General features: G+C 43.3%; 1 long non-coding RNA gene across 1 annotated transcript in view; it reads left to right on the top strand.

Annotated features, from left to right (window-relative positions):
- The window catches only part of LOC137206180 (uncharacterized), a 77,844-nt gene that overhangs the window by 36,444 nt on the left and 27,119 nt on the right, over positions 1–14,281 (top strand). The window lies entirely within an intron of this gene.

Below are 14,281 nucleotides of genomic sequence, written 5' to 3'. Positions count from 1 at the left end.
CCGTCTAAACACATATTTACTTGATTCATTCTCGTCTCTTGGATGATGAATCCTTTTCCAAAGAAGCAGCTTTACATGAAAAACAAGAGAATTCAATGCTCGGAGGTAGAGGCTACTAATGAAAAAATCAAAGGTTTTACCTTTCATGACTCAGGGATCACAATTCCAAATACAGGCTTAACCCAAAAGCCCTAAAATTAATCCACATCACTGAAACTCACCCCCTCCCAACACCTGAATATTTTTTCATCATAACCCTTTCTGATGAAAATGTTTAAGTTGCACGATAGCAGCTTATATGGCTGGAGAGCTCCATTTCTCCAAATTTATTATTATTGCCAAGCATTTCTCCTAGTCCAAGGGAGAGCTCATGATCTTCCCCCCAAAAAACTTGCTTCTCCTCCCAGGTTCCTCATTTCAAGAAATGGCACCAATATCCACCAGTGTTCATGGCAGAAAGCAAAATGCCATTCTTTACTCTTTCCTCCTGCCCTCTCTCTCTAGTATCTTCACGCAATCAGAAGCTATCTGGGCATGTTATTCAGCTTCTCTGTGCCTCAGTTTCCATATCGATAAGAGGAGGATTATAATAGTACAGACCACATAAGGCTGTCACTGTAAGCTTTAAACGTCAAGTGCCTCACACAGAGTAAGTGGTATGTAAGTGCGTTCCTCTTTTTCCTCCTCTTCTCCGTATACATTATCTTTATAATCTGTCTGCTTCTCTCCATCACCAGAGCCAATGCCCTGATTCGAGATGCCATTCTTCCTCACCTCTGTCCCTAGCTGGCTTCTGAGCACTCACTCTTTCTGACCACACCCTGCCCCACTCCAATCCATTCTTTGCAAGGAAGCCAGAGCTGTCCCCCATATTCAAATCAGAGCATGCCTGAAAGCTCCTCCCCCATTCTGAGGATAAAGACCAACTTGTAGAAATGGTTTTCCAGGCCCTTCATGATCTGGCTCCTGGCTCCCACCCCAGCCCTGTCTGAACTCTAGAAGGTCTTGGTTACCAGAAGTCTGACCTCAGCATGAGTGACACAAAAGTGTACACATGAAGGATTATGAAGCATGGTCCTGCAACAAGGGGACCCTCTCAACATGACAGTTTCCAAGGAGCTCGGAAAACCGTGCTGTCTCCCCCAAATCCTTCCCCTACCAAAAGCCTATGAGTCCACTGTTAGTTTTCTTGGCCTCATGAAACAACAATACCCGTGAGAAGGGCAATACTTCCCTCTTACCTGTCGTGGACACCTGGCTTCTCATAACAAAGTATAGAAAATTCTGGTTCATGCCCCAAGAAAGAACCGGGCATAGGCTAACAGGGTTTGACCACCTTGTTTAAAGTGACGAACCACAGTCACCCAGGAAAATCTCTTAGTCTTGTGGGGGAAGTGGACCTGGTTCCTCCCAGGAGAGAGAATCAGAAGAAGCCACAGGAGAATGGTTCTCGAACTTGAGCGTGCCTCAGACTTCCGTGGGGGGCTTCTTAAAACACGTTGTGGGCCCTACGCCAGAGATTCAGACTCAGAGGATCGGGGGTGGATCGGGGTGGGGTCAATGGGCCTGTGAGGAACTACCTGGGCCCGGACTTTACCCTGAGACCGTGACATCTCTGTGGCCTGTGGCCGGTGTCATGGCAACACCTGAGCTTTACCTGCTTTATCTGCCCTCAGGCTGGGGGGCAGAATGAATGAATGAAGGTCAAGGAACGAAGCCTGCAGCCTAACAGATGGGGGAGGCCAGCTTCAGCAAGGGTGTAACCATGAATAGGGCTCACAGAAGCAGCTGCACCAGGGACAGCTAAGGGCGCAGGGGGTGGGGGGGAGAGCAGGGCGGGTATAGGGGTGGAGGTACCCTTTTGTCCTAGCACCTCAGAGCCACTCTCTCTGTGCCTGGCAGAGCCTTTAGCTTCCAAAGATCCAGGATCAGAGCCACCAGCCTTGAATTCTCTGAAGGCAACCTTCCCCTACCCCATTAGCGACCACCAACATCTGTATCTGTGTTGATCACCCCCAGGGCCACTCACCCTCACTACGGAGTCCTGTTCTCCGCTGGGAAGACTGAAGACCATGAGCTTGGGGCCCACATTTTCACGTGCATGGAGAAGGTTTTAATGGTAGGAAGGTAGGCAAGAGGGAAGTGAGAGGGACAGAGCCCCTAGAAGGTGAACAGGAACAGACAAGAAGGGGGATGTAACCCCGGTATGGCATCTGTTTCCATGGTGATGGCCCAGAAGGAGAGCAGAGGTCTCACTGGCCACTGACCATCACAAAGACTTTCTATTTGCTGTAGCAGCAGAGGGGAGGGAAGAGTCAAAAACCATCATTCATGACTGTAGATTTTTAGGCAGAAGGTACCAGGCAGGGCCAGCTTATCTGAGCAGGGGCGACAGATGCTTGGCCAGAGCCGCTAGTGCTTAAGAGGATGAAGTTGGAGGCAGAGAGAAGGTGAGCCTAGGGGTTGGGACTAGGGCAGGTGCAACGACTGGAATGGATTTGGGAGCTCCTTCCCAGCACAAATCAACTGGAACAGCTGAAGCCACGTGCCCTACATGACAGCCAGCGGTCCAGTAACCTGGGAGACCACTTCAGTTTCCAGGGAAGTCTAAGAGGTGGTGATGCAAAAGTTAAGCTTATCTGGTGCAACAGCTGACAAGGCTGCCAGTGGAAGAGCTGCATGATGAGACATACAAGGATGTCTACAGCAGAAGCATGATCACAGAGGATGCTAGCAAAGATTGAGGTATGGATTCAAATCCTAGTTTGGCCTTTCACCAACTCTGTGACCTTGGGCTAGTCACTTTTGTGACTGTCATTTTTAAGAGAGGAAAATAATAGTACCTAGCCAATAAGGTGCTTATGAGAGTGATACGAAATAAAAAACATGTAAAGTGTTCAGCATCTTGCCTGGTATATTGTGAGCACTAAATTTATTATTATTGCCAAGCAATATATATATATATATATTTGGCAGTGCCATGCAGGCCACGCAGTGAAAGCACCGAGTCTTAACCACTGGACTGCCAGGGAATTCTCGATCATATCTTATTAAGTGAATAAATAAAGCACATGTATGGCACAATCCCATCTATGTGAAGAGGAACCGCTGTATTTCTCTCTGTGTGTGTGTATTTATAAACACATGAAGAAAAGTCAGGAAGTATCAAACTGTTAAGAGTGGTTAATTCCGGGGAGTCGAAATGGGGAAGCGGGTAAAGGGATTTCGCCATTTCACCCAAGCATCTGGACTGTTTGGGTATTTGCGGGATGGGGGGAGGAGAGTGAGGAAGGTAAGGAATGTGGAGGTGGAAGGCACCCTTCTGTCTTAAGGGGCTGTAATCTGCAAATGAGGCTTTGCCAAGGTCTCAGTACTTACTTATTTGTCCAAGAACCTCATGTGTGTCCTTGGGTAACACTCACAGTGCTTTCTCACTGTGGGTGATACTGTGTACAAGGCACACACTGCCTGCCTGCCTGCTTCCTTTGTTTAGTGGCCTTTCTTTTCCCATGGCCAGGGCCACCTGCCTGACTTGGCCCTAGCTAGGACCTAGACCAGTTCAGGCTCTACACCAAACTAGAACCCAACTGGGAAGCTATGAAGAGCTGGAGACAAATTCTTTGGTGCTCAGCGCTGGGTGAGGCTTGCTGCATTGACCAGCGTTTCCTAATTCTGATTGCTGGGTGTTACAGAGTCCATTGTCTCCTTCCTTTTATAAACTGGGTAAAACCCTGGAGTAGGCTGAATAATCCCCCCTCCCCAAATATCAGGTCCTAATCCCTGGAACCTGTAAATGTTACCTTATTTGGAAAAAACATCTTTGCAGATGTGATTAAGGATCTTGATTGTCTGGATGGGCCCTAAAAATGCAGTCACGTGTATCTTTATAAGACAGAGGTAGAGGGAGATTTCATCCTGACAGAAGGGAAGGCACGGATTGGAGTGATGCGGCCACAAACCGCAGAATGCCAGCAGCCATCAGGAATTGAAACAGGCAAGGAAGGAATTCTCCCATAGAGCTTCGGGAGGGAGTGCAGTCTTCACAACACCTTGATTTCAGCCCAGTGATACTGATTTTGGACTTCTGGCCTCCAGAACTGCAAAAGGATAAAATTCTGTTGTAGAGACTACATTTCCCAGTTTCTTTGACAACTGGGAGTAGCCATATGACTAGGTTTGGCCAATGGGTAAAAGTGATGTATGCTACTTCTGCCTCTTGAGTTTCAAATAAAGTTTCTTGCCCTCCCTGTTCTCTTTCACCCCTGCTATGGGCTGGACTCCAACATGGTGCTGGTAAGCCAGCTGAACCAAGAGGAGAAGACAGCTGGAACAACAACCTCAGACACAGTGAAGGGAGCTGTGAGCAGAGGATGGTTTCCTGTGTTCCTAGACAACCTCGTGGAGCTGTGGTACCCTTCCTGTTTCGCAGTGTTGCATGAGAGAGGAACAAAATTCTATACAATGGAAGCCCTGTTATGTTGGGTTTTTTTGTTACAGCAGCTATACCCAGCTCTACCCTAACTAAAACACTGGGCTTCTGACTTGTTCTGATCATCTTGGCCTCTACCTGCCTATAAATCCTCCCTAAAACCTGTGCCATGGTCCTGAATCCTGCTGACCTACAGACCCAAGATAGATGATCCTCTTCCTGGATTTCTGAAAGTCACCAACTCCAAGATTATCGATTGCCATACTTTGCCTGTCTGTTGGGACACCTCCACTGTTCTGTATGGAAGTGCCTATTGCAGACTCCTTACTGGCACTAAGTTTGCCCATCACCATACCCTCTGGATGCCTGGCTCTACCCTCACTGCTCCTTTAGCTAGCTGTGTCTTCCTGGGGTCTGTCCACTCCAGGAGGAAAATTTGCTTCTAGGTCCTGACTCTTCCTTGTACACCCTGTCCTATAGCAATTAACTAGGCCATGCCTGGCTATGTCCTGAGATATGTGGGGAAAGGGTTGCCAGGCTCCTGACAGGAAGCACACAATACGAGACCTAAGTCTCCCGTGACACTTCCCTAGCCAGCCCTGAAGCCAACTAGTATCTGTTTGCAGTGTCAAACCAGCAAATGACTACATGGGGCTTTGGTAATAGAGATACATTTCACTGTTTGATGACTTACACTTATGTTTGTTTTCCTTTACACAACTTTACAGTCGATAATGTATCATCAGAAACTGAGGTTGGCCTGAGGATGTGTACTGCTTCAGGAACACACATTTCAAACTTGGAATGTACACGGGTCTGACTTCAGGTAAAGAGTCACCTGGGCTCCTGGTGAGAAATGTGTTTGATTAGCTCTAAGCTGCGGAAGGAAACTCACCCAGGGTCCTGGATCAGGCAGGCAGCTACTATTTACTTATGCAAAACATTAAGACAAAGTCATTAAAACCCCCATTCCTAGTAGTTGTCTCAGAAATTGCAATCCCTGGCTGAGCAATCCGTTTTGTATGAAGCAAGGAGATATTTGGGTTAATAATCTTGAGTTTTTAGGACTCAATCAGTGTTTTGGTTGCTGCAGGCTGCTTTGCAACTGTAAATTTTGAGTACAGTGCTTGTGGGCTGTATAAATATTTAGCTAGCCATTGAAGCATCAATTAATGGAATCACTTCTTCTGTTCTTTAATTTAGAAGATAACGTTGGTAGTGTACTAGCATGAGGTGTTTATTTCAGCGCCTCTTATGCATGGGAAACTAAATTGCTACTGTGCTGTATAGTTTATTATTTTGTCGCTTTGCATATCCATCTCCCTTCGCATATTATCTCTCTTTTAGATGCATCTCCTTCAAATAGATCTTGAATAACCTAGTCACTTGCTTCAGATGGTTTTGACCTGATTTTAACTTTACAGCCATACTTCTCTGTTTTAAGATTTGCAGTGTTTTGTGTGTGTGTGTTGTGTGTGTGTGTTTGTTAATATCACTGATGTAACTAGGAGTCACAACCAGGACTGATCATTAAGCCCTTCCTTTTAGAATGTGATGAATTTAAAACAGAAAAACCTGCATAATGAGTCCAAACCTATCACTATTAAATATCAAAACAGTCAAGTAAAGTGAAGCCTTCTTTCAACTGGTTGTTTTGTCTAAATCAAGGTTTCCCAAAATGTGTTCCTCAGCATACGTATTGGTGGGCTGCTAAAAGGATTCTATTTTGTTTCTATTTGGAAAGTCAAGTGAAGAAAAAAAAAAAGTGGTACAATCCGGTTATTAGTCTCTTCTCCAGCCAGGAGACATCTTGAGGGTGAAGGACTAAACATCCTCTGTCCTGTGTTTTTCAGGCTGAATTATTAAGAGGTTTTTAGCTCTAACAGTGTCCTAGAAAAGAGCTATCAACTATTGTAGGTTTTTCTAACATGTGATTGCTTGGTCCTGGCATTTGGTTGTAAAACTGAATCAATATGACAAGCAGAGAGTTCTAATGGTTTTACTGAAAAAGGGGGCTCTGACTTTTTAGGTACATTGAATATGAACTGGGTAATAAGTTATATTAAGAAAATATTTTAATCTTTTTAAGCATGATGATGACACTTTATGTAAGAAAATCTCCCACTTTTTGGGAGATGCACGCTAAATTATTTAAGGATAGAATAGCATGCTGTCTGGAATTTCCTTTAAAATACTTCAGCAAAAAAACAAAAAAATGGGCATAGATGAAACAAGTAAGAAGAATAATGATAGTTGTTGAAGCTGGGTGATGAGTAGGTAAATGTTTTTATAGCCTCCACTTTAATTTACTTTCAACAATTTTTATATTGCAAAGTTCAAAAAATGTTCTGTGGTCAAATAAGTTTGAGAAATTGTAGTTTTCGTAAAGTGAAATTAAGCATGTTTCTTTACCATAGGCCTTCTTAAGATCTTTATATGTTAGTGTGTAGGTAAATCTTTTAATTTTTTTTCTTTGCTGAACATCTCAAAAGACTGATATTCTGCCAAACATGCTCACATGCTTTAAGAAATACTGGCCTAAATTTTGCCTAACAACTGGTTTGAATTGAATTGCCTGCACTGACCACTGTTGGACTTTGTGATCAAAGTGAACCGTGAATGCTTTCCTTCCTGTCTTCATCCATTTCAGCCCTAGGCAGCCAGCACTGGGGTGGAGTTAGGAACGTCAAATGGGGTGAAGTTTAGACCTTGGCTCAGCCACTTACTAGCTCTCTAATCTCAGGTATGTCATTTAACCTCTTTGCCCCTCAGTTTCATACCTCCCTCCATTAAGGCAATGTTCTATGTATCCACCTCTGTAGCAATCTTTTGTGTAGGTATGTTTCTATCTATCTATCTGTCATCTACATACCTGAGATGAAACCAAAGGGTCGAGGCTAGTCCTGCAAAGAGCCCATTGCCTGCTCTCTGGTAGATGGAAAAGACTTTCACTGCCTTTAATATATTGATTTCAGGACAGGAAAACACCAGCTTCCTGATGTTATAAGTATCATTGGGCCTTTGTCACACTAGAAAACATCTTTTGTATTGACACACTTGAATGCTATTTAGAAAACAGCCTTCAAATCAGGGGAAAAATTGCACAAGTGCCTCTGTAGCAGTAATGTCCCCACTGAGGCACAGCAAGCACACACTGAGCATTTTGACAGGAAAACATGCAGATATTTACTTTGGCCACAGCCAGATTTCACAGTTATTACTTCCCAGGTCTAAGGTATATAGTCATACATCTTCTGGAAGAACATTCAGGCAGCAATGTGAAACCACGGATTTAATCAAATTTATAACTGTTTCCTTAGCATGAGCAAGGTCTCTGCTAATTCATAAGCATCTTTTCATTTGATTTTCCTGACGTGGTATGTAAGTGAGAAATCAGGCTAATCCAGTAGTGAGGACGTGCAAATGGCAGAGACCTGATCAGAATAAGCTTTGGGCAGGCAGAGCTTAATTGAGTATCTTTTCTTTTCTAGTTGTGGTAGAAAGGAGCTAATACAATCAAGAACACATAGCTCTTCAGTTCCCATGGGAATAGCTACCTAATTCATGGAGAATAAAAAAATCCACAGGTGATCTAAAACTATTGTATTGACTGTCAGATTTCACTTTCTCCTCTGATGAAATTTTGCCCAATTGGCAAACAAGTATAAATGATTACTTGTCTATTTTCCCTTTTTGCCTCTTTCCCTTATCACTTAGGACATTTCTTCTTATTGAAATTAATAAAAATATATTCACTGAGTATTTGCTGTGCATTGTAAGAAAGACAAACTATATGAGAGCACTGCTCTCTCTCTAGGTTTAGTTTATTGTCCAGTGGCTTTATTTATAGTTTTTGTTCATTTTTAGCCCAAATGATGGCATACTATATAACTACTGTGCACCTTGGGTTTTCGCTTATGTATCATGGAAAGGCTTCCATATTATTAGAGATAGAAATATGGAATATATAGCAGTGTGGAATATTCCTACATTAGGAATATGGAATGGTCCACGTATAGGAATATGGAATTCAAAAGAACTACCCCACTGTTTTTAATAGCTATGTAATATTCCAATGTATGAAAATATCATAATTTACTTCACCAGTCCCTAAATGATGCAGATTAAAATTTTTGCTATTAAAAATAATGCCACAATGAATAACTGTACATTCTCTATTTCCCACCTGGGCAAATATATCTGTAGGATATATACCTAAAATTTGAACGAGTGTGTTGAATGTCAGAGAGCATCTGCTCTTGTGATTTGGTACCTATTGCAATTAAAATAGCTATTGTCAAACTGTCCTCCAAGAAGGAAGATGATTTGCACACTCCACAAACACTCACATATCCACTTGTATATTTGGTGTACCCTCATCAGGAGAGGAAATTACCAAATTTTGTGAATTTTGCCAATTGGAAAGATAAAAAATGTCAGCTCGATTTTAAATTTACATTTATTTTATTATGAATGAGGGCAAGTACTTTTCACATATTGAAGCAGGTATTTAGGTCTATTTCTGGATTCTCTATTCTGGTTCATTGATCTGCCTGTTATCTGTCTATTTCAGAATTAAGAAGGATGATTCTTAATCTTTAAAAAAGGTAGAAGCTTCAACTGAGCTCTACCACTGACTAGCTATCTTGAATGAATCCCTTCATCTCTTTAATCTTAGCTTCTCCATCTATAAAATGAGTGTCAGATCCCATAAGCTCGTTTACTCAGTGTATGTTTCTTGAGTGTTAGGCTCTGTGCTGAGGATGCATAGAACCAAAGAAGATGCCATCTCTGCTGTCACAGTGTTTACAGTCAGTGTGGGAAGGAGGCAGACACTATTCAAACCCTGACATAGATCACTGAGATACTGTAGCAAAGGAAACTTAGAGGATGTCAGGGAGGAGGGAGCAGAGGGGGGGCCATGGAGATTTCCTTTGGAAGGAAGTGATATGGAAACTGAGATCTGGTGAGAAAGGAATTAGCCCGGTGAAGCCAGAGGGGTGGTGGAAAGAGTTTTCCTAATAGACTTTCTGGCATGTGAGGGCTCAGCATGAATGAAGAACTCTGTACTGTAGCTGGAGATAAAAAAAGGATGGTAAAATGGTGCTAGATAAGAAGCTAAAGAAGTAAACAGGAGGACTTCCCTGGTGGTGCAGTGGTTAAGAATCTGCCTGCCAATGAAGGGGACATGGGTTCGATCCACGGTCCAGGAAGATCCCACATGCCGCAGAGCAACTAAGCCTGTGCGCCACAACTACTGAGCCCGTGAGCCACAACTACTGAAGCCCACGCGCCTAGAGCCCATCCTCTGCAATAAGAGAAGCCACTGCAATGAGAAGCCCGCACACCACAACAAAGAGTAACCACCGCTCACCGCAACTTGAGAAAGCCCATGCGCAGCAACGAAGACCCAATGCAGCCAAAAATAAATAAATAAAATAAAATAAAATAATTAAATTTTAAAAAAAGTAAATAGGAATCAACCCATGTAGAGTCTTGGATAGATATTTCGGCGTTTCTCCTAAGCATTTGTCTTGCCTGAGACCTGTAGGAAGTAAAGTCTGAGTTAAAGACTAAAGTGGTGACACTTTATGGGGAGGTGAAAGCCCAGGACAGTGAGAGTGAGGAAAAGGGGAGGTGAGGCAATGCAATGCTGCTATCTATGTATTATCATAGATAATACATAGATATCACCGGGTTACAAGGAGTTTCAGCTGCAGAGAAACACAGCTGATCAATTGCCAGGTGTGTTGTTCAGCCCACAGGATTTCTCCAGGAAGCTTACAAGGAAAACCATATTTCAGAGCAATTCTTAGTAGGGAGAAGTGAAGGAGTAATTCATCTGCTTCATATTCTCCTATCTTTATTGCTCGTTGTTTGTATTTCACACTGCAGAAAGCTAACCCCCTGCACTTCCAGAAGGCATCACCTAACCCCGCACCGGTCAGGCTGGAGGTGTGGCATTTTATCCAAACCTGGAAGTTGAGGTGTGGGTGGAATACCAACCAAGAGAAAGAGAAGGACACAATCAAGAGACTCTGAGAAGCACATGGAGTTTGTGTCCAACATACCATTAATGGATTCCATGCAAGAGAGTGACATGGCCTGTCAACGTTGTGGAGAAGAGCCTAAAGAGAGCTGAGAATGGACGTGTGGGAAACAATTGCAATGGTCCAGAGGAAAGTAGTCAGTGTCTAGGGTTGGGGTGGTGGGTGTAGAAATGGAGAAAACTGAATAAATGTGAGAAATTTGGGGAGGTAAAATTGCCAGGGCTAAGGGAATGGTTGGATTTGAGAAATAGGGAAAGCTATCAAGGATGATGTCAGGTTTATGACCCGAGCAGCCTGGTGGATGGTGGCATCATTTGCTGAGATAGGAATATGAGGTAGAAAACCAAGCCTGGAAGGAAAAATCTTGACTTCGAGCTTGAACTTGTGCCTATGAGAAGCCCCACTGGAGATTCTGAGTGGGCAAATGAATATACGAGTCTGATTGTTGGAGCTGTACACATGGATGGTAGGGATTGAATATAGAGTGAGAAAGGGAAGTTTAAAAACTTAACATTTAATGGCTCTGTAAAGAACGATGGACTTGGAAGGAAGATAAAGGAAGAACAAGGCATCTGAAGTGCCTTAAGTAGACTCTTAATTTACTTTTCTAATAACGGTTTAAATATTCTTTGTTACGCATTTAAAAACACTATTCAGAATGACACATGGCAGTGGCAAAGATAAGCAAACGTCTGGCTGTTTGCTTTTTGATCATATCAATAAACTTTTACAATCTAAACAAAAAAAAAAAAAAAGAAAAGAAAAAGAAGAGGCAAAGAAGTAGGAGGAAAATAAGAAGAGCTTGAAGTCCTTGAAGCCCAGGGAAGAGGGTTTCAGGAGCGAAGGGTCCCAAAGAGGGCAGAGGAGAACATAGTGGTCATTAGTCATTTTAGCCAGAGTGATGGGACTGAGGAGTGAGGGGAGCTGATGATAAGGAAGAGGAGTATATACAGCCCTTTCAAGAAGTTTCACTGTGGGCTTCCCTGGTGGTGCTGTGGTTAAGAATCTGCCTGCCAATGTAGGAGACACGGGTTCGAGCCCTGGTCCGGGAAGATCCCACATGCTGCAGAGCAACGAAGCCCGTGTGCCACAACTAGTGAACCTGCATGCCACAACTACTGAAGTCTGCACGCCTAGAGCCTATGCTCCGCAACAAGAGAAGCCACGGCAATGAGAAGCCCACGCAAGGGAGAGTAGCCCCCGCTCTCCACAACTAGAGAAATCCTGCGCACAGCAACAAAGACCCAACACAGACAAAAATAAATAAATAAAATGAATAAATTCATTTAAAAAAAAGAAAAAAGAAGTTTCACTGGGAAAGAGAGAGGAAGGGAATAATAGCAGGAAGGGGCTGTGGGTTGAGGCAAGTGTTTTGGTTTTATCTTAAGAGAGACTTAAGGGTGTCTAAATGTAGATGGGAAGGATTCAGATTCAGGCAAGGGTTGAATATACAGGGGAGAGGAGCCATGTTATAGCATGAGACTCCAGAGAGAGCAGGAGGGGCTGGGATCCAGAGCACAGGTCCTGACCTCAGGATAGGAAGCATCCGCTGAGGGATGGGAGGAAAGGAAGGGAGATGGCGCCAGGGAAGGTGGGGCTGTACCAGGAAGTTGAGGGTCTGGTTCAATGGCTTCAATTTCTAAAGGGTAGGAGGTAGGTCATAGGCAGAAATGTGGGGGGGGGGGGAAGGGCGGGGGGAGGAAGGGTAGGCAAGAGAGTAGAGAGGGTATGAAATAGAAGAAACTTCGAACTTCGTGATTTTGAGAGAACTTCCTTCACGGGCAGGTTGGAGGAAAGATAACTGGGTGGTGGGAAGAGGGAAAATACAGAGGGAAGAAAGAAGGAAGGAAGGGGGTCACAGCCAACCTGCCAGCATCTGCCTCCCTACTTACCTTTTAGCCCATCTTGGCTCTGATCTTCCAGTTCATAGACAAGGAAGCAAATAAGGTGGGTCTGATAGAGCAACTGGCAAGTTTTGGCTTCTAGATAACTGGAAGAGGGTGTCATGTTTATGACTCACAAATATTAACTTAACATAAGAACCAATCCATTTTTGAAAACTCTTCCTTTACTGTGGCATCATGGTGTTACCTCCCAATGTTGACACTAGAAAATAAAATATCGTGAGCGTCCACTAAAATTTTAATAGAGAAGTATGTTAAAAGTCTTTTGTTCCCCAGGCTTTTCTTTTCGGCTAGAACAGGACCTGACTGTTTAACTTGTGGTTAAGGATTATTTGCGCGGGGCACCTTGGTAGGTGAAATGTAGTGGATTTGGCGTCTTGCCCGTGGAACACTGGGCAGGAGCTCCAGTTACAAATTGCAGCTGTATAAAATAACAGGAAATGTGGGGCTTTGAAAGATTCCACTGGAAAGATTAATTATTTGGAAAAGAGTTATGCAGCAGCTTCATGTGTTTTTGGAGAAAAGGTGGCCCACGCCATTTTTAATAGTGCAAAAGAAAATTCTGCTACTAGGAGAGAGAGGGGAAGAGAGGAGCTCTTGTTTCCTGGAAGGGCTCACATTTAGTTTTAAAACCATCTTTATTCTCTTTGTTGGAAGACAAGGAGTTAGAAATGAAAGCCAGATGGAATCCCAGAAAGATCTGAGGCTTAGAAAAGATCAGGATTTCCTAATTCTCTGAGATGACCTCCCTGCTCTTTTTTTTTTTTCGTTTCTCCCTCTCATCCCCCATCTTGCCCCTCAACATCTAATAATTTCCTATACATCAGTCCACCATGGACATTCATTTTTCTGTAGGAATGTTATTCAAATAAACTCACAACTTCTGGGTAGACAACTGATTCTGGGTTTAGCAACTCTGTGATGTCCAGAAAGATAAACCAACATTTATTGCCCGGCAGGGGTGACCCCAGATGATCAGGCAAGCTGACACACAGCGAGGCTTTCTGAGAACAAAGTGTTTCTACACATTTGAAGTAAAATAATTCAGTCTTTCCAGTGTACTCTGACTGTGAACTGCCAAAAAATTGCAGGGCAGCTGATGTCTAAGGGGAAAACAGCATTTTTCTTGAGTTCTTGAGACATCTATCAATGTCTATAGAGAAGGGATGTATGTCTTCAAGTAGGTTCATCGCTTTGTTTCACCTTGAACATCATTCATCTGAAGTCAGCCCTGGAGAGATTTGTCTGGCTTGAAGGTTTACTTGAGCAATGGAGGGAGGAAATTTTCTTCCTCTATTTCTTCATCTCTCATAATTGAGCCTGACCACTGAATATGAGAAATGTTTGCTCTCCGACGTGATGGGAAATGGGATGTTTAGGTCAATCAACTATTTGCATTGATAAAGAGCAACCACTGGAAGACTCTGTGCAGTAATATATGCTTCATAACCAGGTCTAAAGCTGTGAAACTCAGGCTTTCTGAGATAACCAGGACTTCAGGACTTGAGAAGCTGTCAGCGAGTTGGGTCATCATTATAACACGAGTCAATCTCATGGAAAGTAGACGGGTAGTAAATGGAATATTTCCAGTTACTAGGCGGCCAGAAAAACATAGTTCTGTTAAGTTTCTAATTGAATTTTTAAGTCAGAGAAGTGTGGTTTTATAGAAATTATGATGGAAGTGCATGGTTTCTCCTTACCCCTAAATTCTAATAGCATAGTCTCATGGCTGCCTCAGATGTGAAGGGAGAAGATGAACACGAACCTTGTCTGTTTACCCATGGACTCCATTTTCTGTACTTCCTCCCCACCCCCACCATCCTCTTCTGCACACCTTGACTCTGGTACCCGGGGTCTCTCATCATCTTCAATAATAAACTTTTAATGGCCCTTGTGCT

The sequence above is a fragment of the Pseudorca crassidens genome, chromosome 14 (genome assembly GCF_039906515.1).
Source record: "Pseudorca crassidens isolate mPseCra1 chromosome 14, mPseCra1.hap1, whole genome shotgun sequence".
NCBI lineage: Eukaryota > Metazoa > Chordata > Mammalia > Artiodactyla > Delphinidae > Pseudorca > Pseudorca crassidens.
This window is presented reverse-complemented; position numbering and strand designations above follow the sequence as displayed.